Here is a 27,590-nt window from a genome sequence, read left to right on the forward strand (position 1 = left end):
ACAAGCTTATTCTTCCCTTGTTGCTCTGTTGGTGTCTTAGGCCATTCTCCACCCCTGTACCCATTAGGGAGGCATCCCCTGAAGGAAGTGGACATCCCCTAGGAAGATAATGAGGGCTGGACTGTGGGGGTTCAATGGGAGTTTAGAGAGCCTCCAGCCCAGAGCATGGCAATGAACCTACCCTTTCCAGATGCCCAGAAAGGAGTCAGGAGGCCCGCGGCTCCGCGGTGAATCAGGGTACGCACCCTCTACGTTACTCTCCTGTTCCCTTCCTTAATCTCACCCGTCAGTAAGGTTAACTCAGAGTTTGGCCTCCCTTCTCTTGCCGAGAGGGATGTGGCTGCTTGGATACGTGGGGAGCACAGCAACAGGGAGTCGGTCAGCACTTCTTGAGCTGCAGGAGGCAATTACTACATGCTTAAAGAGGTTCTGAGTACAGCTCGTTGATTTAAAAAAAATCATCGTAATTTAGATTTTAACCAAAATATGACTTTATTTTGTATTCAGAAGGCACTGAATCCTGCTGTACACAATCACCTCCCTTTGCCGCCAAGGTTTCCATGAGACCCACTGGGAGGAGGAGGGAGATAGTCCAGGTCCGCTGCCCATCCACACCCCCCCAAATCCACTTTGGCCGAGGGCTCAGGTAAATCACACTCCCACCAGGCCGCAATGACCACATCTCTGCCTAGCCCCTCTCCGCTGGCCTCCAGGTCCCTTGCATACCATACCCTGCACGTGTCCAGTCAATGCCCACGGGACCTCAAACTCAGCTCACCAAAGCCCAGTCCCTCCACTTCTACACCTGCTCCTTCTGCATTCTCTCCCTTTGTGTACAGCACCACCCTCATGGTCTGTAAGCCCCTCGTCCAATTACCATCAAGACCTGCTCATCAACCTCTGGCCCATTTCTAGATGCTTCCTCCCTTCCCTCCCCTTCCTTCCGATGCCTTCACCTCTTCCCACATTGTAGTGCCGGCCCCTAACTGACTCCCTGACGAAGCTTCATTCTCCTCTGTGCCACCCACCATACCCCCGAGACTGTGATATTTCTAAAAGGTAAATCAAGTCAGGTTACCTTCCTTGCCAAACGCACATTCTACAGCACAAAAGTCTGAACTCGTACCTTATTTTGCCTTCCCACCACCACCCCATTCGCATTCACCTCCCTCTTCCAGGAGACTACTGACATCCAAGTATTCTCCCACAAGTTTCTCCACACACAGAGAATCAAACACACACACGGAGTTATATTCCACACACTTTTCTCCCTCAACAATACCTCATTGAAACACTCCAGATCACCTGGTTTAGCTGTGACCATATTTGGGGATGGCTCTATAATAACCCATGGTGTGGCTGCACCACAATTTATCCAGCCATTCCCCTATTGGTGGGCATTCTCTTTAGTCTGCTCCAAGACTGATTCTATTATAAACATCCTTGCACACACATCCTCACATATCAGTACTATTATTTCCATGAGCTATATCCTTAGGAGCAGGAATTATTGTTTTATTAGATGTTGCCAAACTGCTATGTGCATTTGTGTTGCCTTCTTCAGTGGGGCCCAGCTGACTCACAGCACAATCACTGCCACCTTCCTAAGTGACCTTAACCCATGACAGTAGTCTAGTAGGCACTCCCTCTTACCAAGGGAGGGCATCGCTAGGAAGCCAGGGTGTGTATGGTCTAAGCTGTAAGTGAGATGAAGGATGCCAGAACTATACACTAAGCTGCCCCGGGCTTTGGGGAAAAGGCAGGAGGCCACCATCACTGGAGAAAAGCAGAAGAGAGGGGCTCACACCATAATAATGGTACCCTTGGCCAAGACTCACTCTCATAACACTGGGGACATTGGGGGCATGAAAGATAGATAATGCTGAATCTTCTCAAAACTCTTTCCAAATCAATCCATCGCATAATAACATGATTCCCCCGCAGCTCCCAACATCCCATACACTTTACACTGCCTTCCTCTCTGTAACAAAGATACCATTCAGTCCCTACCCAAGGAGCCCAGCACCTAGCCAACTGCAGGGAAAATATTCCCCCAGAGACTTCTGAAACACAAATCTATTCCCTTTTGGGATCTTATGAATTTCTCTCCTACTTGCTTTTTTTTTTTTTTTTCTTTTTCAATTTGCAGCTCTTTTTTGTTATCCACAAAGTCTAGAAAATACCTCTCAGGAAGTCTTTCTTGATCTAAGGTATGTACACGCTCTCTCTCTCTCTCTCTCTCCTGGATTAGCAGTGTCCTGCAGGCTTTCTAGGCACTCTTCTGTCTCTGCGCTGGTCCGCAGCTATGCTTTACTCCTGTGTAGAAAGAGACTTGGTGTCCGGTCCCAGTGCTGATGGGCTTGAGGACAGCGAGCCCAGTCCCCACACCCGCAACGTAACTTCCTTCACACATTTTCTCTTTCTTCCTCTCCTGGCCGGGTGCAGAAGGGCCAGTAGGGAACTGGGAAGCCCCAGGGGCGATGAAGCCACAAGGTGGAAGGAACCTGGCTTCCTGAGTGACTGCATGGAGCAAGGCTCCCCCCTTGTACTGATATCACACTGCAATGTGTGAACCCCCTGGTACTGTACATTATAGAACTAGCCAACTCTGATGAGAACACCTCTCATAAGCAACTCAACAACAAATAGAACAAGACTTTAACAGGAAAGTAATATTCAACCATTCATACATTTTTTATTCCAAACGCCCAGACAGTCTTGCAGGCAGAGTAGTGAGTGTGCCTCACTTGTTTCTACCACAACGGCCAACCATCCTCATATGCATCCAAGTTGTGCGTAGGCCAGCCCTGCACCCTCTCAGCGGCCCCTCCTCCCCCAGCTTCTCTACCCAAAATGCTGAGCGCGGGGTGATCACTGAAGGAAAGTGCAATATGATCCTAAGTGTCACCTTTCAAAGAGCGTTAGCGACTGTCAGCGAAAGTGATTTAAACCCTGGAAAAACCCTCGTGTCCTTTTAACATCCAAAACTAATCCTCTTCACACCAGACATCAATGTTAAATAAACAGAAATTTCCATTAACCTGCACCTCTGTACATTTATTTTTAAAAAGTGGTGTCACTCTCCTTTAAATGAACATACTAATTAGCGTATTAATAAATAGCTGAATGGAATCAATGAGACATGTAATCAAGGTCTGACCAGGAGTCGGGCCAGGTTGAAGCGGGTAGGGTGGGGAGGGAGGGAAGAGAGGGAAAAGAATCTTATTAGCAGGTCTGCTGAGGAGGAAAACGTAGAATCAATGCCCCACATGCAATTGAGATGCGTCGACGGCACATGTAGCGCTCAGGGCTCACTCTGCCTCCCAGTCTTGCACAGGAGAGCTCCTGATGGGAGTTAATGGGACTAGCAGAGAGGATGTTAATTGGAGCTGGAAAAGCCATTCAGAGAGCCTGTGTCCAGATCACAGTTGGCAAACTTCCCCAGGACGTTGGTGCTCGAGATCAAACTCCTAGACCTTTCCTTACAAGCCTAGAAAGGAACAAGCTTAGAGGGTTGACTTCGTTCTCAGCAAATACTCGCTCTAAGAAAGAAGCCACGATGAGAGTTGTTTGTTTGAGGTTCAGGCCCCTTCAGAAGACCTGGGCCATAAAGGGGAGCTAGGAGGACCCCTGCCCCAAGAGATGGGGCACTGGGCACCACCATGGGGATGGGAATGGGCAGGCCTGCTCCTCCATCAGCTCCCCAATTCCTGCGGCACGCTTCCTAGCAGAAAGGCTCCAGAGGGTGGGAAGAGGCAAGCATGATGATTCCAGCTGAAGGGGTGATCTGATGACCTCCCCTACCCCCCACCCCTACTGCCACCACCACTACCACCCCCACCATCTTGGAGCTCAGGTCAGCACTGATATACCAGCTGCGCTTCCTCCACCTGGAGACACACTCCCCTTGGGCTCCAAATCTCTGACCTAAGGAAAACTGGGGTTTTATCTCCCTGGAGATTAACATCAGGAGTAAGGCCTCAGTGCCTTCCCTGATGCCAGCTAAGTGACACCAGTGGAAGCTCTGTTAAAAGGAAAGAGACTAACAGGAGATCTTGCCTTGGGTCTGGCACAGCCCATCATAAGCTGCCCGCGGGTGGTCTTGCCAGGAGTCAGGGGATTGGCTTGTTGTTAGCCCTTGGCCTATGATTCTGGGGTGCTCTGGGGCCCTCATGGCATGAAAAAGAGGCTCTCTAATTGTGGTTCCTGAACAAAGCAGTCGTCCTGGGTATACCTCACAGGCAGAAACCCTGCTGCTCTGAATACCTATCTCCAGCACCCACATCCGCACCCGGATGATCTAGACACAGAGATGCATCCTGAGGTCTGTTTCTGCTAGCCCCAGGTGTGGCCTGTGACCTGCTCACCCTGAGGTCAGCATTTCCTGGAATGACAGAGAGGAGACAGATGAAAGGAAGTGTGGGGACAGGGGGACCAGCAGCTCTCATCACCCTTGAGCTATTTTCCACATTAATACTGATGATGGTTTGCCCCAGGAGACACATAACACTGCTGGAAGGATCTCCGCATTCCCCCAGGCCTCCCCAGACCCATCAGAAAAGCCAAAGAGTGACAGCCATCAGCTCAGGGGCAGAGCTTCCTGACAAATCCACAAATGAAATGCGAAGGAAGGGCCAGAGACACAGCATCTCCAGGCCCAAAGTGAATCACAGACACATAGAGCTAGTGCTCGGGGGCCTTTCTGTCTGGTTTGAGAAGTTCTAGAAAAGTCTCCCTGTGCCAACCAACATCTTACCCCCTCCACCGAATGCCTTAAATGTCACCTCTGGAACTTGTTTCTTTGGGTCAAGCCTTATGCTCTCTCCTCCAACAGCTCCCTTCTTGGTACTACTCCTCCATCACCTCCCCTTCCCTGTGGCCAAGGGAACTCTGAGGACAGCACTAACGCAGAAGAAGGGAGAGAGGACAATCAACAGGGTCCCCACTGGTCTATAGGACTACTTGGGGAGAATTAGGGAAAGCTATCCTCTCTTATCTGCCAAGCTTGGTGGGCAGAAGGCATGTTGTTGGAAGAAAAAAAGCAACTCTCTCCCAGCAAGGAGATGCAGCAGAGCTCGGGCAATAGAACATGGGCAGGATGCCAGCTTTCACTCACCCCTGACTCAAGGGGACACAAAATACTGTGGTTAGCGCCAGAGGCCCTGTCTAAAGAAAGAAAAGGAGAGGCAGAAAGGAAGTACCTTCACGCTGAATGGAGAGCTTAGGAAAAACTCAACTACTTCCCAATTTTGTTCAAAGATACCCTTTGAAAATTAGATAGTAGAGATAGATAGATACGTGTATACATATATATGTATAGAGATAGATGTCTATCTCTATACATAAATATATAAATTTATATCACATATTAATTTTTAATTTTACATCATATATTTATATATAAATATATTCCATATATATACATTAATAAGTAGATATAATAACTATTTTCAAACCAAAACTACCAGGAGACACGGTCGGTCCGTCTATGGCATGGAACAGCTGAAGTGAAGGCTGTTCTAAATCCTGAGGCTGTCGTCCCCCTAGAAGGGCTGAAGAGCAGAGGATGGCTGTGATGGTGCCGGCGAGGTGCCTCCCTTCCTTCAGGGGACAGCGGAGGAGCCGCAAGTCTCTCCGAGGTGTGCTTGCAGCAGAAGGGCCGTCTCATTCAGAGCTGGCCTGAGCTCAGCTCCCCGAGGCCCCATCATCACCAAAATACACGGACGGACTGCCAGTCCCTAGACTCCCCACGCCATCAGCCCCCTCTGCAGTGGCTCATCACCTTTCTCCACAGACACCCAGTGGTTCCCTCCTCTCAGCCAGAGCGTTGCTGGGAATAATGCAACGTTTCAAGCTTAATGGTTTGTCATCATGCAGAGATTTTACTGATTTTGGAGCAGAGGTATTGGGCCCGCTCTGACTACCACGGTGCCACAGGCCAAAGGACTCTGATTGGAGAGCGGGACACCCACAGCGTAAACTCCACAGGAGAATCCCAGAGGCCCTTACCATCTCATTTAAGGCTATCGTGCCAGGAAACAAGTGAGACTGAAGTGGGACTGAAGACAGGTGAGATGGGCTGTCTTCATAAATCTCCCCCATTGGATGCAGGCAAGTATATCCAGGTGGTCAATGCCATGCACACTCGAACCCCTCTCATAGTGTCTGGTGGACCGTGTCAGCTTTATGACTTTGTGGCCGACAAACATTAGCAACTGCCTCAGCCTGCAGTGCTTGACATGAGAAGCAGGTAGGTGCTAGGCAACAGTTACCTGCTAATGGTTAATCCTAGCCATGAGTTAAAGCCGAGAGTCTTCTACTTGCTTCTCCCTTAAAACAAATCTAGGGTGCTGGGTGGTAAACTTAAAAAACCAGCAACCATCACCACTGCCTGGCAAGGAAAACACACTATCTAAGCTATCACTGGAGGTCCTATAAAAACAACGTATGTTTACACGTGTGCCCTGGTAAAGAAGATGCTGTACTATGCACAGATTAGATATACAAACACAGCTGTTAAATCTAAACTCCAAGCAAGTGCTGGATCTTCCAGAAATGAAGGAATCCCTGCATAGATTTTTAAGTCTTTTTTTTAAAGAGTTCATCCTTAGGGAAAAGGCAGCCCCTTCTCTTCTTGTCTTCCCATTTGCTTGTAGAACCTCAAGGCAATAGGCCCACAGAAGCCCAGCATTCAAAACAGATGTGACTATTTATAAACCAAGAAAATCCAAGTGTTTTAATCGAATTGCAAAGTGCTAAGAAATTACAACTAACACGTTTTAGGTATCTGAAGAGCAGACCAGAATTTTCCACAATATTACGCCTCCATTTATTGAGCACTTAATATGAGCCAAGCAGTGTGTATTTTACCACTTAATTGTTACAGTAACCCTGTCATGTATTCTCTTACCTTTTTAATGATAAGGAAACTGAACATCAGAGAGGATAGGTCATGCCCAAGGTCACACAGCCAAGGAGCCAGGGTTTCATGATGTCTACAACTTACTTTAAACTACTTAAGCTTAAACAGTGTGCTATAATGTGTGAGAGTTAGTTCTAATCTACACCCAAGGATGGTTAGTCAACATCTGAAGTGCTGTCATCAAAAAGGCACACACCAGGGTTGGTGAGTTGGCTTTTGATAGACTCACATCAGAGTTCACCCAAGTGTTTCAACTATACTATCTTGATCAGCACTACTGAGTTTACTAAAGAGCATAAGAGATGTTAGAAATAATTTTTCAGTGGGAAATTAAGTGGTGTCAAAGATAGATGATCGGTTAGAAATACTGTCCAGGAATCTCTGCCCTGTGGGCACAAAAATCTGGCAAGCCCAGAGCATTTTTGGCTCTGTTTTCAGTCTAGGGCTCCCATTGGGTCTATGTTTCATCCTTCAAAAGATTCTGAATTCCGATACCACTAGAAAGTGAGCTGAAACCTAAAACCAAAATACTGTTGCATCTGCTTCAAATAAACCTTCCATCAAATAAACTTGTCTGGGTAATTATAATGGACTGAAGGTTTGTTTATTCCTGAATTCATGCCACTAGGATAGCATTAGGAGGTAGGGCCCTTGGAAAGTAATTAGGTCATGCAGGTGGAGCCCTCCTGCAAATGAGATTAGTGTCCTTATAAAAAGAGACCGAGACTAAGGTATCCCTCTCTGCCTCTCCCTCTCAGATACAGTGAGAAGATGGTTGGTCATCTGTAAACCAGGAAGAGGGTCTTTACCAAGAACCCAACCATGCTGGCACCTTGATCTTAGACCTTCAGGCTCCAGAACTATGAGAAATAATGTTTATTGTTTAAGCTGCCTTGTCTATTATATTCTGTTACAACAGCCCGAACTAGACAGTCATTATGTCAGGGCTTCCCAAACTTTCTCATTTCCTGGAACACATAGGAAATGATAATATTTGTACTACCTCGTGGAGCCAGGGCTGGCCTAGGGCTCTAGAGGCTACATGCCCTATGTGTCTGCCCTCAAGTTTCAGGCACTTACTGTCCCTGACACATTAGTTAAAACAGAAGATCAGGTCTTCACTGAGCTTTGAGAACAGGTTATGTGACTGTTACTGTGTAGTCACATGACACATTGATATATAGTAGAATTGAGTGTGACACCTGATTTGTTTGGAAGCCTGTGGAGACGCCTACAGCTCTCACCTACCTATAGTCATTAGATATTGAGCCCCCAAATAATCTGATCACTGGGAATGGCCAAGTTGGTGTAGGCCAGGTTACAATGCCATGTCTGTCTGCCTCCAATGTCTATGCTGGGTCCTGGATGCCCCACTGCTTCTTTGGCCCGAAGTAGATTAATCAATTTTTTTTTTTTTTTTTCCCGTCAAACCTACAAGGGAAGCTCTCCAGGAAATGCCAGGCTAAAGGGTTCTGTCCTTGGTGCTATGCTGTTTCAAATTTTTATCAGTAATTTGAATAAAGAATGAGAGTCACGCTTCTCAAATTAGTGGATGACAAGTTCCAGGACTTGTGAAGGTCAGATGAGATACTATGAGAGAAGTCATGTTATTGTAAGTCTTTATCCACTGATGATAGTTCAAAACTATCCTAGCGACTAGAACAGGATCCAAACTGGACCCCAGAATGAAATTTACCATGGTAAGAACATGTTCAAAACTTAAGTTTCAAAAAAGTATTAATTAATAAAGTTCCAAATGGCAGAAGCTCATGCAAAATATACACAAAATGAGCATGGAAGGAGTTTAGAGACCCAATGGTTACGAACCAGCGGTGGGATGGGGCTGGCCTGAGTGCTTCAGGGCACCTGTGCCCAACAACCCAGATGCACATAGGAACCCATCCTGGGCTTTGCTGCTCCCACCTCCTGCAGACTCTGACTTTCTCCAAAGTTGGATGTGGACTCAGGCCTAACTGTGCCATGAGCAGCAATGAACTCGAAGTCCACATGGAAAGTAAGAGAGAAAGCCCTCCATCATTGTTCCCAAAGCCAGGGTGTTCCCACCCCCTGCAAAGAGGTCCACCTTGCCAGCAAAGCCCACATGTGTGGCTCAGAGAAAAGAGGCAGAAGGAGGATTGATAAAAGCCTGAACTGTAAGATTTTCTTACAGGCAAGAGGGGCAGCCATTTGTGCTCCTCGATAAAAATCTCCTCGAATTGCACTTTGATGTTATCATTTGTATTTTTTCACCTTTGTGAAACCTCAGAACCTTCTGGCCAAAGACAAGAACTCAGCCAAGTTTGCATTTTGGAGAGGAAGTAAGAGCTGTTTCTCCGTGCCTCCCATCGATATGCTAAGTCTGTGGTCGAGACTCCAACTCAGTAGCTGCTCGTTCGCAATCGTAGGGCAATGACAATTAAATAAAAGACTCAACATCAGCACACAGCCATCAGTGCGTGCAGACTTTCCCCTTAATGCTACTTCCTGATTCCGGTGGATTTGTCGTGGTCTCGGTACGTGTGATCCCCGCTGCTGCCTGACCATTCAAGCACGCTTGTTTTTAAGCTCAGAAAACCAAATTTAAGGTGGGGATCTAGAGAAGACAATCCAACCACCCTAATATTGGGTCCAAAGGGAACTGCACGTATGTTTAAAACACGTGTGCCTTAACTGTATGTGTGTCTTTGCCTTCAAAGCTTGCGATGAAGTGAGAATACGAGATAAAAATGCTAAAAACACGAGTCAATAGATCATATGTTACAAATTAGTTCTCGGCAGCTTGAATTTGCAGTTTCTAGGTATACTGCTGTCTTGACACAAAAATACTTAGACCTAGCTAACATGTGGAATGCGAACAAGGCTACTTGAAAAATTTGTCAGCTGGTTAAACCTCTTCTGGGCCTACAGACTTTTTTTTAAATTTGCTAATATAAATTTTGGAATGAATATGCCATTCTTTCAAAACAATACATGCTGACGAAATGTGGTCTGACAGTTTAGGAAGTTAGTTTCTCTATTTGGCCATGTGATGTCCCTAAAGCTTTTAACGTGAGCTCTCTTGAACAATCGGAACATGGCCATCACCAAAGTAAAGCATGAGGGCTTCTATGGCATCCAGATCCTATAGGCAAAGAACATACCATTTCACTCAATAATGGCAACCATGCATAAAGACAGGCTTTCCAGAATGTTTGATTTGTTTACTTATAGAGTATTTGCCAGGAAGCATTCGGTCTTGCTGGCATCAACTCAGGGAGGAAGGAATGAAGATGAGATTGAGTTGCTGCCACTTCTTCATGAAGTTAGTCCTGGGTTTGGCAAGGCTTGCTCTCTCCCACCTCCCCCACCACCCAGCCCTGGGCTGTCAACAGCCAATTTGACACTATGCACTCTGTCAGCACCTCGAGTGTCTGCACCTGTCTTAGATCTTCTCCTCTGAGCAAGCCGCTTGGAGGACATCTGATAACCAGTAGGCCCTTGGGAAGTCTCTACAGCAAAATCCAAAAGGAGAAGCAGTGGGGGTCCCCTACCTTTGTCTCTCAGGCTCTGGGGCAGCCTTTGAGAGGACTCGGCTCCCCATTCCTGAACACGGCCCCCTCCTCCACTGGCATCGGCCACCGTCCACAAGCACAGCCCAGAGTGGTGTCAACAACTTTATTTTGGTCCCAACCACAGATCAATGTGGTTAGATCATTTCCCTTCTTAGGACTCCAGGCCCAGCTCTCTGCCCCCTACTAGGGAAATAAGTTGCCACCAGATAAACTGGGGGAAACTGCCGAGTTCCCCGAGACAGAAAGTGCAGCTCTGTGAATCTATTCTGTACTGAGTGGGGCCAACAAAATGCAGGATGGCTGGCCGCCGGGGCAGGAGGAGGGAAGCGCAGAAAGCCCGTGCTCTCTGTGGGGCCCTCGGAAGGTTAGAGCTCAAACTACCTACCCGGGTCCCGTTCCCATTCCGTATCAGAGTCCACCAGCCACTTTTATTAGCAGCTCTGAGACACCAAGGAGCCATCCGGAGAAGAGAGGAGATGCACTGTTTCACTTGAAACCGAGCTGCCAATTTGCAGTTGAAGACACTCTTTGGGGCTGGAAGCTCCGAGTTCCTATTTTGCAGGCCCAGTGGAAACTGTGTCCATGCTACTTGGACACCGCATCCCGTCCGGGGACCACTACTTCCCCTTCCCCACAAGCCTGGAGGCCTTCCACAGCAGCACAGAGGAGCCGGGGCAGAGGCAGGGGGTTGAAAGGGTCTGGGTAGGCTTGAAGGAGTTGCGTATTTTCTCTCCACACTCTGCTCAAACTAAATGGCCTGTGTTCTAAAGATTCCATAGTACAAACATGCTGATAGAGCACCGAGAGATTAACGTGTTCACCGCCAGCCCCTTCTGCATCTGCTGTGATGAGTAAGGCTCCAGAATCACAGAGCTTCCCCGTAGAATGCAAAGTGCTCCACGCTGATACCTCAGCTCATTTTCTCCATGAGGGAGGGGACGGAGGGAGGGGCCAGCATCACCGCTGGAGTAGCCACTAGGTCCTAGGCTGCTGGTATTTTAATTCAAGTACCTTCACCACAAACGTGTGAGGCAAAGGTGTGACGACCGGGAGTGGAATCTGTGGCTCCCCAGAGAGGGGCCGCCACACCTAACAGCATCCGAATAACAGCACTGCTTCTCATGAACCAAGTGAACCAACTGTACATTCTTCGGGCCAAGCAAAACCTATCCACCTGTGGGCCGGACCCGTACAGACCGCTCCGATGTGCAGACAAACAAGACATGATTTCTGAAGGGCAAGGTCAGCATTTTCTTTTATTTTTTAAGATTTTATTTATTTGACAGTAGGTCAAAATTTTCTTTGCCATCTCTGCTCCTGGTGGAGCTCTTTGTAGCAGCTCCTGCTGTTTTGAGTGTGTACACATTAAAAATGAGGTGCACACCCCAAGAAAGGGAACCAGTGTTGCCCAGCACAAAGGCCTAGTCATTCTCCGTCACCCAAATTCTGCCTTTATCCTGAGCTTGCTTGGTAATATTTTGTGTAGGACTCAGCCTCCAGGTACGACTGTTTTCCCACTGGAAACGAGTGGAGATCTCCCATGGCAAAGTGAGGACCTGGGGGTTTTCAGAACAATCTCATGCAAAAAGTGCCAGAGAGTATGTTTAATTTGAACCATGAACCACTTGGAAAATGCAAAAATCCATATATATGTGTCTTCTTGCTTCCTTACCAAGCTTCCAGCAGATCCCCAAGTAAAGCAAGTATAAAACTGGGGTGAGTAGCACCCTACATGGGGGCACTGAGATGAAGCTGCCAGGGAACAAGGGTCCTATGTCTGCTGGCCTCCTTCTCGATTCTACCCAAAGTCCCATATGCATCCCAATCCACCATGTCCAGAAAACAACACATCCTCCTTCCTCACCACTTCCCCTCAACCAAGTGTGGGTCTGGAAATGGTGTCACCTCCCACCTACGAGGCCTCCCATAGCCCCCTCTGCTTGCTCCCTACTGCCTCACTGCCATACCCCATCTGTCAATTCAAACTCCTATGTGCCTCTCGGATTCGTCCATTTCTCCCCTCTGCCACTGCCTTTGATCAGCCCTCCCTTGTGCCCCCATAACTACTCTCACACTTCCACCTCCAATTCTTTCTCTTTGCTGCCCCCACAGTGATTTTTCTACCAGGAAAACCTTGCTTCTCTTACCTGAGAATCCCTAAGGCCTTGCCACTGCCTACAGGACACTGGTGCTGGCCCAGGCTGCACCCATGTTTGCATCGTGCCCCACCTCCCACCCCTGCCTTGCACTACTGCAGGGGGATAGTGCCGTGTGAGTTCACCCCCATGCCTTGACGATGCTACTTCCTGTACCTGGTACCTCTTCCTCATAGGTTCACGCGGCCAATGCCACGCACCCCTTGTCCTTCTCCAGGACACCTTCTCCATGTCCTGCCTTTGATAACTGGATGGTGCACCCAGTGCACCCAGTTATATGAAAATCTTGCATATTTTCAGGATGCCGTCTGCGTACACAGATCTCCCTTGTATGTTGGGTTTAATAGACAGACAAGGGCGCTGTGACCACACCAAGCTGTGAGCTCCCCAACGACGGAAACCATTTTGCTTCCATACAACCAAGCTCTTGCACAGTCATAGCACATAGTAGGCATTCAGTAAATATTGACTGAACTGCCTGCCTGATCAATCGACTTGTTGGGTAAACATTACTTAACATCACATCTACCTCTCCAACTAAAACACGTAAATATATACAGATAAAGCAAAGTGAAAGGTGGACATCAAGAGAAATCACAACCCCTTTTCTTTCTGCATAGTCCTGACCTAAACTACTACTACTAGAATGAGGTGTCCCCTCCTTCCTGGGCCTCTGCACTCCTGCAGTAACCATCCCCTCCCCTGGTCTCCTGCTTTTGCACGTACATCCTCCTTTCAGACTCTGCAGGTTGCTTTCATCAGCTCAGCTCAGCAAGCTCACAGGAGCTGGTTCGAGTGTAATGGTGAGAGGCCAGAGCTTAGACTTCATTCTCTCTCCTTCCTGATTTTCTCTGACCTTGCATGCGAATACAATCTTCTGCTGCTCACCTGGTCCTTTAATACGGATGGCCACCTTCATCTTTGCCTCCTGAGCTTCAGCTCGGGAACAGCAAGGGCTTACTCTAGCTATAAAGGAAGAGAAATTGAGGCCTAGCCCAGAGAGGGAACTCGCTGGAAGAGAGTCAGCAGGCCTAGGATTAGAAGCTGGGTCTCCCTATTCCCTGCCCGGCACATAATACTTCTTCAATTGCTCTGAAAATGAAAACCTCAGGATTATTTTGCAGGAGAGGAAAAAAAATAGGCCTTGAGAAGCTGTAGCCACATTTTTGACAAGCTCCATTCAGAGGGCACCGTAACTTACATAAATGATTTCCTATTACACTGCAATTGTCACTGCAACATGACAGTCTTGCAGTTTCCTTGAAGTGTTCTCTTTGTTGTTTTTCTGTACAGATCCCCCAGAAAGAAGAATCAAATATGGTCCGAGCAGGAAAACAAATCACATGACACCTGCAGACCCAGATTCCCCTTCTGCATGGCTCCTCCTGAGAAGGACCAAAGAGAATGCAGTGAATGAACACCCTGGGCCTGAGCCCTCTCCCACCTGCCCAGTTCCTAGAGCTCTGTCGTGTCCCTGCAAATAGGATTCCTTTTCAAAAAAAAAAAAAAAAAAATGAAAGCCAACAGTCTATGAAGAAGAAATGAAGTGGCAATTTCCCAGCATGGCTGGGAATCAATACAAGCTGTTGCCAGGGTTTTCCTTTCAAAGGGTGACTGCTACACTTCTCTAAAGTCAAGAGTGACAGAGCTCCAGTGCTTGACTTACAACTGCTTCATCATAGCAAGATATTTTTAATTTAAAACTCACTGCAGTTGGGTTCGAACTCAGCTGGGACTTGATTTATTGTTAATTCATTTCTCCGATTCCTATAATTCTAAACTCAGTCACCAAACAGTTTAATGCTGATAGAATCACCAGTGCAATGCTTCATGAATGGGCGTCAGGGGAATTTTGTTAGTAAGTGTGTGTTAGCAACTGTTATTCACTTTGCAAAGGAGCACCGTGCTTGAGCAAAGCATGGCTGAAGCCTTGTAATTGGGCACGTGGGTCACCCGCCTGGTGTCCCCAGGTGATCCAAATCCAAACATCATTGAGGTGATAGCCCACTCCCACCCCCACCCCAACACACACATACACACACACACACACACACACACACACACACACACACCCCATTACCTATATAAGATAAGTGCCAGGCACTGAAATGCTGCCCATGGGAAATGCCTAACTCTGCTCTCTGGGTCACTACACAACAGTGGAAACCATGGATTTATAGTCTAATTAGAAACCTTCAGCCTCTCTGGGGTAGCAAAGTTTCTTCCTCAAGAGAATATTTTTTTGTTTCAACTATCCAAAATTTAGGAAGCTATGTCTTAATAACTCAAGCCTTCTTTGTTAATGCAGAACATTTCTCCAGTTATACTGAAGCCTCTTATTGGATGAAAGTAGCCGAGAAAACTATATGGAGACGGTAAATGTCATTACTCACATATTATACAAACATCCATCTCGATCTATCATGTGCGACCGAAAAGTGCTCCTTGTCAAAAACATTTCCACACACCAGTCAGAGCCACAATCAAGCTCCTTAAAACGGTTTCTTTAGAAAATGTACATCTGAAGACACTATGGTCGCCAACATCTCATAACAATTCACAGCCATTTCTGACATTCTCAAAAGCAAATGGCAAGGAGTGGAAGAAGGCAGCCCCTCTGAAAGCTGGACCTCAAAAGTCCCCCCATGTAACAATTTGGGAGACTCATTCTCCTGTTTCTTCCCCTCCAGACCAAACTCAAACCCAAAAGCTCTCACTTGAAGGCCAGCATCTCCCCCAAATGCTTTCTGTCCAACACTGTTTTGTTTTGTTTTGTTTGTGAATCTTAAATTATTATTATTTCTTCCTGTCGCTTATACCCAAGGTGGAGCAGAGGAGAGGAGGGAAGAGGAGAGGGGGAATCGCCTCTCCAATCACTGAGTGGAGAAGCCGCAAGGGGAGAGGGGGAGGTCACATTGTCCTCACTCTGTGGGGCTAGGCCCCTGGTCTCCCCAGCCCCAGGCTCCCCCAGCCCCTGAAATGCTAAGATGAGGCCCAGGGCAATGGGACCTCCCCCAACCCCAATATATTACATCATCACTTTTTAAATAAATACAGAGACAGGTCCTGCTACCCCCTCCCTGGGACGCCCACCCTCACTACTGAGGGCACCTGGGCAGCTGTGCAAATGGGCATGAGGGTGCATGGGAGGAAGGGAGAGCACCGGGCTCCTTAGCCTGCCCCTGCTAAGGAGGGGGAGGGGCCGCCAGGCCAGGGAGGGGGATGGTGCAAGGCACTATTCCAGGAGTTGTTGATTGGCTTAAATACCTACCACCAAATAAGCTGAAAAACGGTTGGCTAAGAATAACTGAACAGGTGTGTCTACAGCGGGACTCCTATGCCTTTAATGTACATCTCGAATCTCCAAGAGGAGGACAGACCATAAGGTGTTTGTAAGGCTTACTTGGCCACAGATGTTTTTTTCCATGGAGGAATCAGTCTTTGGAATGATTTGGGAAGTGCAGTCTGGTCATCCCTCCCAAACTCCTGGCACCTAAAACCACAATGGGTTTTACATGGAAAGCAAGAGTTCGATTCCATGTGTGTCAATGTCAATAGACCACCTGCCCCTGAACCACCAGAACCCAGGACGCTCTACGGTGACTGATGGGCTTGGCCAGCACTCGTCCTCGTTTGTCTTACCCTTTGTAATAGCCACCTGCCCTGATGTGGGTCAACCCTGCCCCTGCCAGAGATCAGGCACTCGCCATAGCAGCTGGTTCACCAGCCTCTAGTTCTGTCTTTATAGGCCATTCATCTCCCCCTTCTCCTCCTCCATTTATTCATTCTATTTACTCAGCAAATATTTATTGATTGCTTCCAGTATGATAGGCCCTAGGTGGAGCACCAAGTACACAAGAAAAGTAAGAATTGGTACCTCTCGTCTATAGACGTAAGGAAATAAATAATTTCAATGCTATTGTCATCATCACTACTGCTAGCAGCAGCTTCTTTACCATTATTTAAAAGTATGAATTAAGTTCTGATTACACAAGAGACACTTCAACGAGAGGCTGGGCCTGACCCTCGGGAGCCAGAAATCTCAGGCAGACATGCTAATGCAGACACATGTCTCGAAGTCAGTGAGTTGGCTCACATCAATCAGCGGTTAGAGGCAAGTGCATTTAGGGAAGAAAGACAGGGGTCAGTATCTAATGGTGAAGAGAGCGGGGAAAGAGGTCACAAGCACAGCCCAACCATCATTCCTTTGCTCCACCTGACCCTGGAGGGGCTTCAAAACACAGGAGTTGTAAAAAGGAAGGGGTGCTGGCTGGATGTGATGACTTATACAAAGTATTTTATGCAAAAATGCCCCCTTTTTGTCTTATATTTCAATATTTACAATATTTCTTAAAACCAAGAGAAAGGCAGAGGTCGGTTGCCTCTGACCGCAGCTTCCAAGCAGCCATGCCCCTCAGCCGACACACAGAAGTTTCTGAGGTATCCACACATGGCCGGGTGGAAGGCACTCCTTTGGCGAATAAGCTCTAAACGTCAGGAAAGCCTCTTGAGACCTAACTGGAACCTGTTCTTAACGCAGCTCCTACTGGAGGCTTACACTGGGTAGCCCACAGTGTGGACGGCCATCGTGGCCATGGGGTCATGACTTCTGAGGGCTGAATGATGCCTCACTGGAGCAGTCTGTTCCAGCTGATTCTATTCTAAAGATATGATATGTTTCTTATATGGAAACAAGTAGCCCAGACCCCCAATTTATGTTGCCACCCAGGTCTTCCCTGAAACCCCACCCTCACCCCCAAAGCTGTGTCTTCAGCCAGTTATCGCACTTCTAGCCTGAGTGGCCTCAGGAACACCTCACATGACTCCTAAGGTTCTCGAAAGCTTTCTTCCTTCCAGGCAAAGGCCAGGCTCCAGCGGGCCCACAGTGAGAGGAGTCCCAGAAGCCCCAGCCTATGGGCCTGACCATGGACAGCTCTGGTTTGCACAAGCATCACAACCCCAAAGTGGGTGGGAGCCCCTGCCTCAAGGGGGGACTGGTGCCCAAGGGGCTGCAGCTCACAAGAAGGGCCCAGCACAGTGCTGACTGTGCCTGCCCTCCAGACTCTTCTGAGACTGTGTTCCCTCAGGCTTCTCTAGGTAATGAGCCACCTGTTGTGCTTCCACAGGACTCTCTAGCTGGCTGGGTGATGCATTCTTTGTACATTTGTCATTTCTGTTCCTTCCCTACATCTCCCCCCTTTTTCCTTGCTGCTCTGGGATTTCCCCCCTCAACAAAGTGTTCCCACATCAGCTTTTGCCTCAGGCTCTGTTTTCCAGGGAAGCCAGGCCAAAACCAGGGGTGAGGGTCAGACAAACCAAAAGTGCAAGGCTCTGGGCCCTTTCATAGCTTCGAGCAGAACAGTCCTTCTTGCATCTGTCCTGTGTGTTAGAATCTCATGTAAAATTTCATCTGAATAAAGAACTCCACCACAAACATATTAAAATATGTTTACAGGGCCACCTGGGTGGCTCAACGGTTGAGCGCCTGCCTTGGGCACAGGACGTGATCCTGGATGGGATCGAGTCCCACATCGGGCTTCCTGCATGGAGCCTGCTTCTCCCTCTGCCTGGGTCTGTGCCTCTCTCTCCCTCTCTCTCTCTCTCTCTCATGAATAAATAAATAAAATCTTTTAAAATAAAATAAAATGTTTACAATCACCAATCTTGACCAAGCCCCTCATTTTATCACTGGTGATCCTGAAGCATAAGGTGATTTTTCCCAAGACCCCCTAGCTGGTAAGTGACAGAGCTACATCTATGTGCCTCTAAAACCGAACTTCTCCCACAGCACCAGTGGTTTTTAACCAGGGAAACATACCAGAACCATTGAGGAACCTGAGAAAATATACACCTGTCTGGACCTCACTCCTGCCTAAGAACCTCCCTGCCGTCTTGGGAGGACAAGGGGCAAACGCTGGGCCTGGAGTTCGACTATCTGCTCATCTGGCAAAATTCTGCTTGAAACCCTAGTATCCACTTAATCACCAGAACCCAGTTCCCAGTGTCTATAGCATGAATGCTCTGCTGAAATGTTCATTGTAGGATCCATGGAATCCATCCCTTTATTCAGTTAAGAATAGAAAAATAAAATGCTTAGTCTTAGGTCAGCCTTTTCTCCGTGGATTCTCAGGGCCGCTACCCAGTATATCTGCCAATGGTGGTTTTACTATCCAAGTTAGTATGTTTAAAGGCTCTGAGAAGCCCTGCAACAAGGAACTCTAGCTCTGCTTTACACACTCAGGGTTTCTCCAACTTTGGCCGTGGTAACTTTTGTGTATGTAATATCTATTCACTCCCACAGACTATACTTTGGGAGACGCTGCTCTATTTTAGGTTTACCTTCAGGAAGCAGATCTGAGATGGAGAGGGAGAAAAAGAACTGTAGCTCTGTCTGCAAGGTTAGCTGACACTCTACATAGGTCAGTTCAACGACACTTCCTGGTGGCTGCAGCCCTGACATGTTCTCCTCTCATTGTCTCCTCCCGCCATAAGAGGGGAAACAGCCAACTCTGCTCTTCTTACTTTCCCTCTTCTTGTCCTCTGGGCCAAAGCCAAGGAATGGTTTGTTGGGCCTCCAGCTCCAGACCTCACACCACCAGGAGGCAAATCCAGCTGTGCTCATCTGGGACAAGTGCAATGAGAATGCGAGACGTAAAGCTGATATTGAGCAAAGACCAGGAAAGCCTTTGAACTGCCATGGCTTTCCTCTCGTAGGGACCCAGTACACGCCTGCCCTCCTCTACTGCTTCTCTCCACATGCTTCCTAATGAAAATACTCTTCCCCAGAAGACCTCAGAATTGATTCCATGGGTCTACATTCAGCGCATTGACTGCAGAGGTGACGTCCTCTTAGCTAGTGATCTGTTTTTGTGTTGGAGTGACAAAACATTCCAAAATTCAATTTGCTGTTGTGAATCCTGGTTCGTGGAGAAGGCATCGTGGCGAGGGAGAGGGCGAGTCAAGCTCAGCTGGCAAGGAGAGGGAGCCGAAGAAATCACATGCACCTGTTGATGTAGGTCCGAGCACGACTCCAGGGACGCCAGTTCCAGCCACGCCTACTGTTGCTCCAGATGGGAGGTGACAAAGCAGAAACTTCTGCTCACCTCGAGGCGTAGAGAAGAAGCCAAAGAAAGTGTAGGCTAAAAGTTTATCTTTGGAGGGAAAAATTAACCAAACAACTAACTGTAAGAGTATCACCTGTGGCTATTCCCTAAAATGTTAAGGTGAGGCTAGAGAGACCAAGTCAGGCAACTGAGGCTTGGCTTCAGGATGGGAGAGCACCAAGCCAGGTCTACAGGCTCCATCAGGGCCTCCCAGCCTCCACCTCCCACCTCTCAGGACCTGGAAGACATTCCTAACAAAGTATTCCACTCACACTAAGTACACAGGACGACTTTCCCCACACGCAGCCATTGGCACCAACCTCCAGTGAATCTCTGTTCCCACTATTATATGGCCCAGGCGCCCGGTGTGACCTGATGCCCACAGGCCAAGATTCCTTCCCTGGCTTTCCAAGATTCTCCAGCTTCCAAAATCTAGGACTCTAGGGCTAATGAATGAGTGAACCAAAAAGTCCCTACCACGGGCATCCTTGCCCAAGAGTGAAGAGACCATCCGCCATGTAGTGTCCTGGAGCCTCAGGCATTCCCTCTCCATCCCTATGCAATCAAAATGAGAATAAACAGTCCCCCACCCTGCTGGATGGTTTGAAGGATTAAATGAGAGAGTGGTATTTGTACACCATCAGCAGATTTGAAGCCCTTACTAGAGACAACTGGATGCCCACCAGCACAAGACTCAGAGCTCATAGAGTCAAAAGCACAGGTGAGGGCTGCACTCATTCATTCCTCCTTACTTTTTCCCAGGGAGAAATGGGAGTTGCCAAAAGAGGCAAGAGTCACCCTCAGAAACTGAGCACTCTGCTAGAACGATCCATGCAATTTCACAACTCGCCAACAGTCAGAGATAAGGCCGTCCCACTTGATGAATGGGGAAATCGAGAGCGGAAGAATAAATAGCTTCACCCAGGGTCACAGACTTGTCCCAGGAAGAAACCACATATTCTCTGCGCCCTCAGCATACTCTCCCACAAACCTCCCCAGGGTGGTAACACGCTCCTCACAGGTCTCCTACGGAGGCAGACAGCTCAGCGAGAAGGACCGAGGTCAGTGTGCTTAGGGTTGAGAGGTGGCTCCACCACCCACCAACTGTATGATCCTGGACAAAGTCCTTAACCTCAGGCACCTCGGTTTGCTCATGCAGGAAATGGGGGGGGGGGGGATAACTCAGTTCCTGCCTCTCTGGGTAGTTTCGTGGAGGATATGGGCCAACCTGTATAAACCACTTAAATGATGGCTCCTCCAAGTCAGTGCTGAATAAATATTAGCCACCACCATCATCACTGATGATCATTCCTTTCCCTTCTGCCATTTTCACAAGGGCAAATACTAATGTCCACACAGCCTCTTCCCTGGGGAGGGTGATGCCACATGATCGTAAGGACAGGGGTCTGGGGGGCTGGCACAGACTCCTGCAGGGACTCAGGAAGCTTTTCTCCCAGGCTGCCTCATATCAAGCAGAGAAGCCACCTCCTCCTTCTGGAACAAGGCCTCTGCTCTGGGAATCGGAACCTCCTGCCTGCCTTCACTTTTAAGACCCATCTCCTAACACTTAGTAGCAGATGCCCCTTCTGTGTCCCTGACTGGACTCCACCTGCCTGCCACAACTGGGATGCTCCAGCCTGGACAGTGAGGAGAGAGGCAAGAGTGAGTAAGTGGGGGGGATGGTGGGGATGGGGTGGGAGGTTAGGGTCAGGAGCAGCAGGAGGGGGCAGGGGGCAGCTTCCAAAGAGGTAGTGTCTGCATGGGCCAAGCATTGCTCAGTGGAGCCTATAGGGCAATTACCCTAATCATGTGCATCTCCCCAACAGCCGTTTGATTTATTAGCGCAACGTCTTTTTAGAATGCCGCTCTTAAATATAAATAACACTTAATCATCCAGCTGTCGTTAAATTCATGTTATATTGATTTCTTGGAGTGCCACAAATTTGAGGGCGAACGCGCTGTCGGATGTGCACACAAAGCTAAGAGGTGAATGAGCCAGTTGTGGGGGGGAAAGGGAAGCAGGAAGGGGGGCATCAGGGCAAGGAAATGAGCCCTGTTCTGCTGCCCCAGGATCTGAACCAGCTTCACGTCGCCGGCCGCCGGACACAGACAAGAAGAGGCCAGCGGAGCCTAAAGAGAAGGGCACATCTGTCGCACAGACTAAGCACAGCGTGGATCACGGGCTGGTTTTCCGGAGGGCCATCCCCGCCCATCACGGAGCCACTCCAACAGGTCTCTCAGGTGGCATTGTCTGCGCGGTGCCTTCTCCTAGTGAGCATGAGGAGACGGGCTGAGAAATGCCCCCTAGCCAGCTGGGAGGACAGAGATCGGCAGCCTGTTTCTTTGCATCCAAGCCTGGTGATAACTAGGAGCTAAGAGCAGTTTCATCACCCCGCCCCCTCAGCTCTCTCCCCACTTCAGGACTGCTGCCTCCCTAGAAAGCCCCACTCGATTCCCGATTCCCCTCCCGATTCCCAGCAGCCCTCATTGTGATTATCAGGATTATCAGGATCAGGAGGCCCAGTGTAGGCAGACTCTGCCTCACAGATCCCCCCCCCTCCCCCCCCGTCTGCAGGGAGCAGCAGCAGCAGCAGCAGCCACGGAGAGGCAGAGGCACAGAGCAGAAAGGAAACAAGTTGGAGGCCTCAGATTCCTCTGGAAATGTTTGCTGGAGCATCGGGGTGGGAGGGCCTCCAGGACCAGGCTGGGGGAGGACAGAGGCGAGCCTACAAGTGAACACCAGATTGGGCCTGAAGGAATAGCACCCCTGGGCAGCCCACGCTCTCCAAGGAGCCCCTAGAGCTCAGCCTTGCAGCAGCGAGGGGCTGCTGAAAAGAAGCACTCAGGGTTCCAGCTTCTCTGGTATGACTCCCTTCCGCATGCGAAGACCCTAGAGAACTTAAAAGGAACGCCACTGAGGGGTGGTAGAGAGAGTGTGACAACGTGACATGCTCCAGGGCTCAGCAAGAGAGCCAGGAAAAAATTAGATGATGTACACCCAGCTTTACACAGATGTTAATTAATGCCTGCTTTGCCCTAGAAACCAAATTGGTACCTAATGCTAAGTGCAGAAAGTGTGGGGATTTTTTTGAACCCAAGTTTAAAAATGTTTAGGTTATAACTAGCATGATGACTGCTGGCTTTGCATTAAAATGATGGATCCTAAGGCTACAAGACAGGGGGGAAGCAGGGAAGGGAGCAAGAGGTCTGGGCCGAAGATAGGCAGACGGTTCAGGAAGCTCTGCACACCCACCATCTTTTGCCTCTTGGAGGTCTCGGGAGAGAATGTTTACCTGGGAGCCACCCACTGGTGCTGGAGCTCACTATTTCTTTTGAAAACCATGTGCTCCTCTACGCATACGCGGGACCTCCCTGTCCACGCACTCAGAGGGCATGCGTGTGGAAATGATCCAGTTCTGCCGGGAAATGATTCAGTTCCAGAGGTGGGTCTTGCTGTCACACGGTGGACGAGCCGAACACATTGAGCTAGGCTCTTTGAGAAACCACGCATATATCTGGGTGTGTGTACACACACACACACACGCCATTCTTTAAAAAAGAAAATGATGTTCCTTCCCCCTACTGGGTTCTCCCCACTGGGAGAGCTTTGCTGTATCCATCTACCCTTTCCAATCAATCAAAGGGCAGTTCACACAGCACACAGCAGGAATACAATCTGCCCCCAGGGGCGTCTGCTGTTCTCCTCCCCAGCCTGGCTGAGACCTTTGCGGGAGCTGGCAAAGTTTGAAAACAGCAGAGATGGGGGTGCGGGAGAGAGCCCTTTATTTCAGCACCCATCTTCAGGATTTCCAGCATCAACCAAATCTTGTGCCCCAACACTGAGGCCCCTTGTTCGAAAGAATGTTGACTCCTTTCTCCTCATGTTCTGGAAGACTCCCAACATATTTTTCCCACTGGTGAGTTTGTAGGACACTCTGAACACATGATCTCGCATAAAGGGTACGAGTTCATCCCATTTCTTGCCAGGCTGCCCAACAAGCTACCCCCAAAAGGGACAGCTATGGGGAAACACAGGACCCTGCTCTATTTACATGCAACTGCAAAATAATGTTTTACTTGGATCTCACGTCCTTCCCCCTACAACAACTGAGCCCAAATGAAATGCTCTTTGACCCCTAAATGGAAACTGCCAAAAAGCCCTTCTGGAGCTCCAACCACCTCCTACCTCCTCCAGAAAAAGTTTGAAAAATGAGCAGCCTGTGAAATCTCAGTCGGCACGAAAAGGAAAGGAGAAGCTTCGGGGAGATAGAACCTTGACCCTCGGGCTTCTGGAGAGTGAGTGGTTCCTACACTGTCGGGAGCAGCCTGGCTCTGGGGAACACTGGCAAGCCCAAGAATGCCTGGTCCCCTTATAGGGGGCCATTGCCGAGGTCGTGACAGGAGAGGCGACCCCCGTGCCTTCCAGCGCTACACCCTCCTCCCGACCCCTTCCCGGTCGGTTTCTCAGACACACACCTCCAAAGGCATGTGACAGGTGTAAGCCAGAGGCACAGGCAAAGCAGCCCCACGCTTTCCCACCCGGCGGGGAGGGCACCCGAGTCCTGTGTCCCTGGGTCCCGGGGGGCTTGCTGGTGCCGGGAGACTGCAGAGGCGAAGAGGCCATACCTCTTATTGGAGGATCCGATCCCCACATACCCCCAATGCGACGCTGAAGCCCCTTCCTGCCTGAGATCCCGGCGCATTCGCAGGGAAGCGGTGCCGCGCTCCAGAAAGGCGTTTGTGCTGCCTCTTACTGGGGAAACGCAGAGCCTGTTCCACATGCACCGCCCTGCAGAACCGCAGCCCGTCTGCCTCGCTGGCCTCCTCCCTGCACGCCGGGCCGGCCCGCTCTCCAAATACCTGCCCGAGTATCTGTGGGTCCGTCTCCCGCCGATCCCCCCGCGTGTCCAACGGCCACGGAGCAGAGATGGCGCTGGGCGGGTCTCCCCCAAAGCTCCCCTCACTTCTCCCGGTTTGAAAGCCGGCTGGAAATGCGGGGGGGGGGGGGGGCGGGAACTGAGAAATCGCTCCCTCGGCCTCCCGCGGTGCGGGGGGAGGCGGCGATCCGCAAAACCCCAGCCCCAAAGTCCTGGGCAGCCGAAGTGTGAGTCCGGATCCTCGGAGGAGCGAGAACAAGGGAGATGCCCACTCCGGCCGCGCCGCACCGGGGCGGGCGTCCAGGTGGGACGTGGGCAGGTGCGTGTGCGCGGCGTGTGCCAGTGTGTGGCCGTGTGTGCGCGCGAGTGTGAGCGTGCAGCGGGTGGCCCCGGGGGCCCGGGGATCCCGGCCCGAGCCGCGCACCTCCTCTCCGCCCGCCGCCGGCTCCTTACCTGGAAGCGCCGCTTTCGCCTCCTCAGCGGGAGCGCCGCATTGACACTGCGGATGGAGCCCGCGCCGCTGCCTCTCGTCCTCCTCCGGCGTGTGCGTGCGCGCGTGTGGCTGCCCCCGGCCCCGGCCCCGGCCCCGGCCCCGGCCCCGGCCCGGCCCCGGCCCGGCCGCGGATGCTCCACCGAGGCGCCGGGAGCCCGGGGCAGGCCAGGCGAGCGGAGGGCGAAATCACAGCCTGCGGGGCTTGACAGCTCCTCCGGCGGCGCCCGAGGTGGGCGGAAGGTCCAACAAAAAGGTCGGCGGACGCGGATGCGCTCCCAGCGCCGCTGCCCTGCACCCAGCCCGGGGCGCGGAGCCCGAGCCGGAGCCGGAGCCGGAGCCGGAGCCCGAGCCGGAGCCCGAGCCGGAGCCCGAGCCCGAGCCCGAGCCCGGGCGGCGGCGGCTCTCGCGCGGGGCTGCCCCCTCCGTGCCCACCCCGCGGGCTGAATGTCCTTGATGCCAAGCGGGCACGGCGGCGTCACTCCGCGCCGCCCATGCTCCCCGGGTCGGGCCGCTGCCCGGGCGCGGCGACTGCGCGGGGGACCCGCCGGGGAGCGCTCTCGGCGCCTCCGCGCGCCTCCCCGGGCCCGCCGCGCCGCCGCCGCCGCTGCTGCTGCTGCTGCCGCCCCCGCCCCTGCCGGGGGACCGGCCGGCCAGTGCCGCGGGCCCGGGGCTGCGGGGCCGCGGGAGCCGCCGGCTGCTCCCCGGGGAGGCGCGGGGCTGCGGCGGTGGCGGCGGCGGCGGAGAGCGCGGCCGCGGGCCGAGCCGGGCCTCCCGGGCGCGCCCCCGGCCCCCCGGGCGGGCCGCTCGCAAAGTTTGCAGGGGGCAGGGAGCGGGGCCGCCGCTGGCTCGGCCGCCGCCGGAGCTCCCGGGCTGCCTGCTGCCGCCGCGGCTCGCTGCTGCTGTGCATTGAAGCCCGGCCAAGCGCTGCAAAAACTCCAGCTGCCTGGCGCTCTCTGGGTCCTCCTCTCCTCCCTCCGCCCTCCCTGCCTCCCTCCCTCCCTCCCTCCCTCCCTCGCCTCCTCCCCTCCCCCGCCGCCGCCGCCGCCGCCGCTCCCTCCCTGGCTCGCCCCGGCTGGCTCGGAGCTCGCGGCTGACACCCGGACCGTCGGAGGGCGGCCGGCAGAGGGGGCAGGGGCGCCTCCCCCGGGGCCCGGGCCCGCGCCCCTGCCCCCCGCGCCCCCCGCCGGCGCCGCCCCGCGCGGACCTTCGGCGCCCCTGCCCCGGGCGGCGCTGGCCGGAGGGGGAGGGGGACGCGGCGCGGGGCGCGGGGGGCAGGGGCGCGGGGGGCAGGGGCGCGGGGCGCGCGCTCGGAAGGGGGCAAGGCTCAGCCTCCCCGGATGGGCACGCCGACGGTCGCAGGGCCCCCGCGGGCGCACGCACCCCACCGAGGCACCCCCCACCCCCCACTGCGGCCCCCACGGACCGAGGCCCGGGGGAGCTCCGGGCATGAATGGCCAAGTGCCCTGGAGCTTGCTCCGGAACCTGACTCGAATCCAGGTGTGTAGGAGAGGCCGACCTGGCTCCCCGTCTCCGCAACCCAGACCGCAGCCAAACAGACAATGCCGACGTCAGGGCACTTTCCGGGGTCCGAAGAAAGAAATCTCCACGTTGCTGCGGTTTAGGCAGTCGTCTGGCAGAGAGGAGAGGCCGGATGGGAAGTGGGTAGCGCCACCCCTGAACCCTCTGCCTCGCCCTCCCGGGAACGGGCCCCCACCCACCAGGAGACGCCTAAGAGATCCCGCCCTGGGTACCCACTCCGCGCTTAAGGCCCCGGCCCGCACCCCTACCCCCACCAGAGTCCCAGGGCGCAACCTCCGCTGCGCCACCATTGCCTCCCCTCGTGCGCCACCATCACCGAGGAGCGGCCAGCGGAGCCGCGGGGTGTCGGCCGCCCCCCTCACACTCCTCCCCAACTTTCCTTTTCCCATAGGCAGCCAACTTCCTGCCCATTACTGTCCCTCCCATCAAAACATCTCCTGAGAATCTTGCCATTAGGTGGAAATGATTGACGACGGCATAAATCCCTACACCTTCCTGTAGGGGTTAGATTTTCACAGAAATCCGAGTTGTAAACCGAGGAGCCTTGGAAAGGAGCTGCGAACTACCCAGCTCTACGAGCCCCCGGGGTGGGCCGCCTGGCAGGTCAGGCAGGGCCCGGCTAGATCGCGCCTTGCTGAAGCTTGGCTCTCAAAGGTGGGCGCCTCCGTGCAAAGATGAGCCGCCAGCGCCAGGAGGAAACCAGACGTTTGCTTGTTTGGTTACAGGGTATTCCGGGAGACAGAGTGGAGCCCTTTTAGCCTCTGGTCCTCCGCTGAGTATTGCATGGCCCAGAAAGCAGCGAGGAGTTATCTTATTAGCTAGCGTTAATACATTGATCTGGCTCCTCTATTCTCAGAAACCCTGGATCCCAGACTCTAGATAAAGCACACAATATCAGGTTAGTTTCGGAAGTCCAGAGAAACACATAACAAAATAACTCACTGCTGCT

General features: G+C 51.6%; 1 protein-coding gene across 5 annotated transcripts in view; it reads right to left on the bottom strand.

Annotated features, from left to right (window-relative positions):
- The window catches only part of PLXNA4 (plexin A4), a 420,895-nt gene extending 394,189 nt beyond the window's left edge, over window positions 1-26,706 (bottom strand). For 2 of the 5 annotated variants that reach the window (XM_072784611.1, XM_072784610.1), the window contains exon 1: window positions 25,063-25,204. The gene's annotated coding sequence lies outside the window, so the exon portion shown is untranslated. Of the gene's footprint in view, window positions 1-25,062; window positions 25,207-26,618 lie in introns of those variants that run through there. The other 3 variants (XM_072784614.1, XM_072784613.1, XM_072784612.1) reach the window with 2 other exon arrangements.
- Window positions 26,707-27,590: the final 884 nt, after the last annotated feature.

Source organism: Canis lupus, chromosome 18 (assembly GCF_048164855.1).
Source record: "Canis lupus baileyi chromosome 18, mCanLup2.hap1, whole genome shotgun sequence".
Classification (NCBI taxonomy): domain Eukaryota; kingdom Metazoa; phylum Chordata; class Mammalia; order Carnivora; family Canidae; genus Canis; species Canis lupus.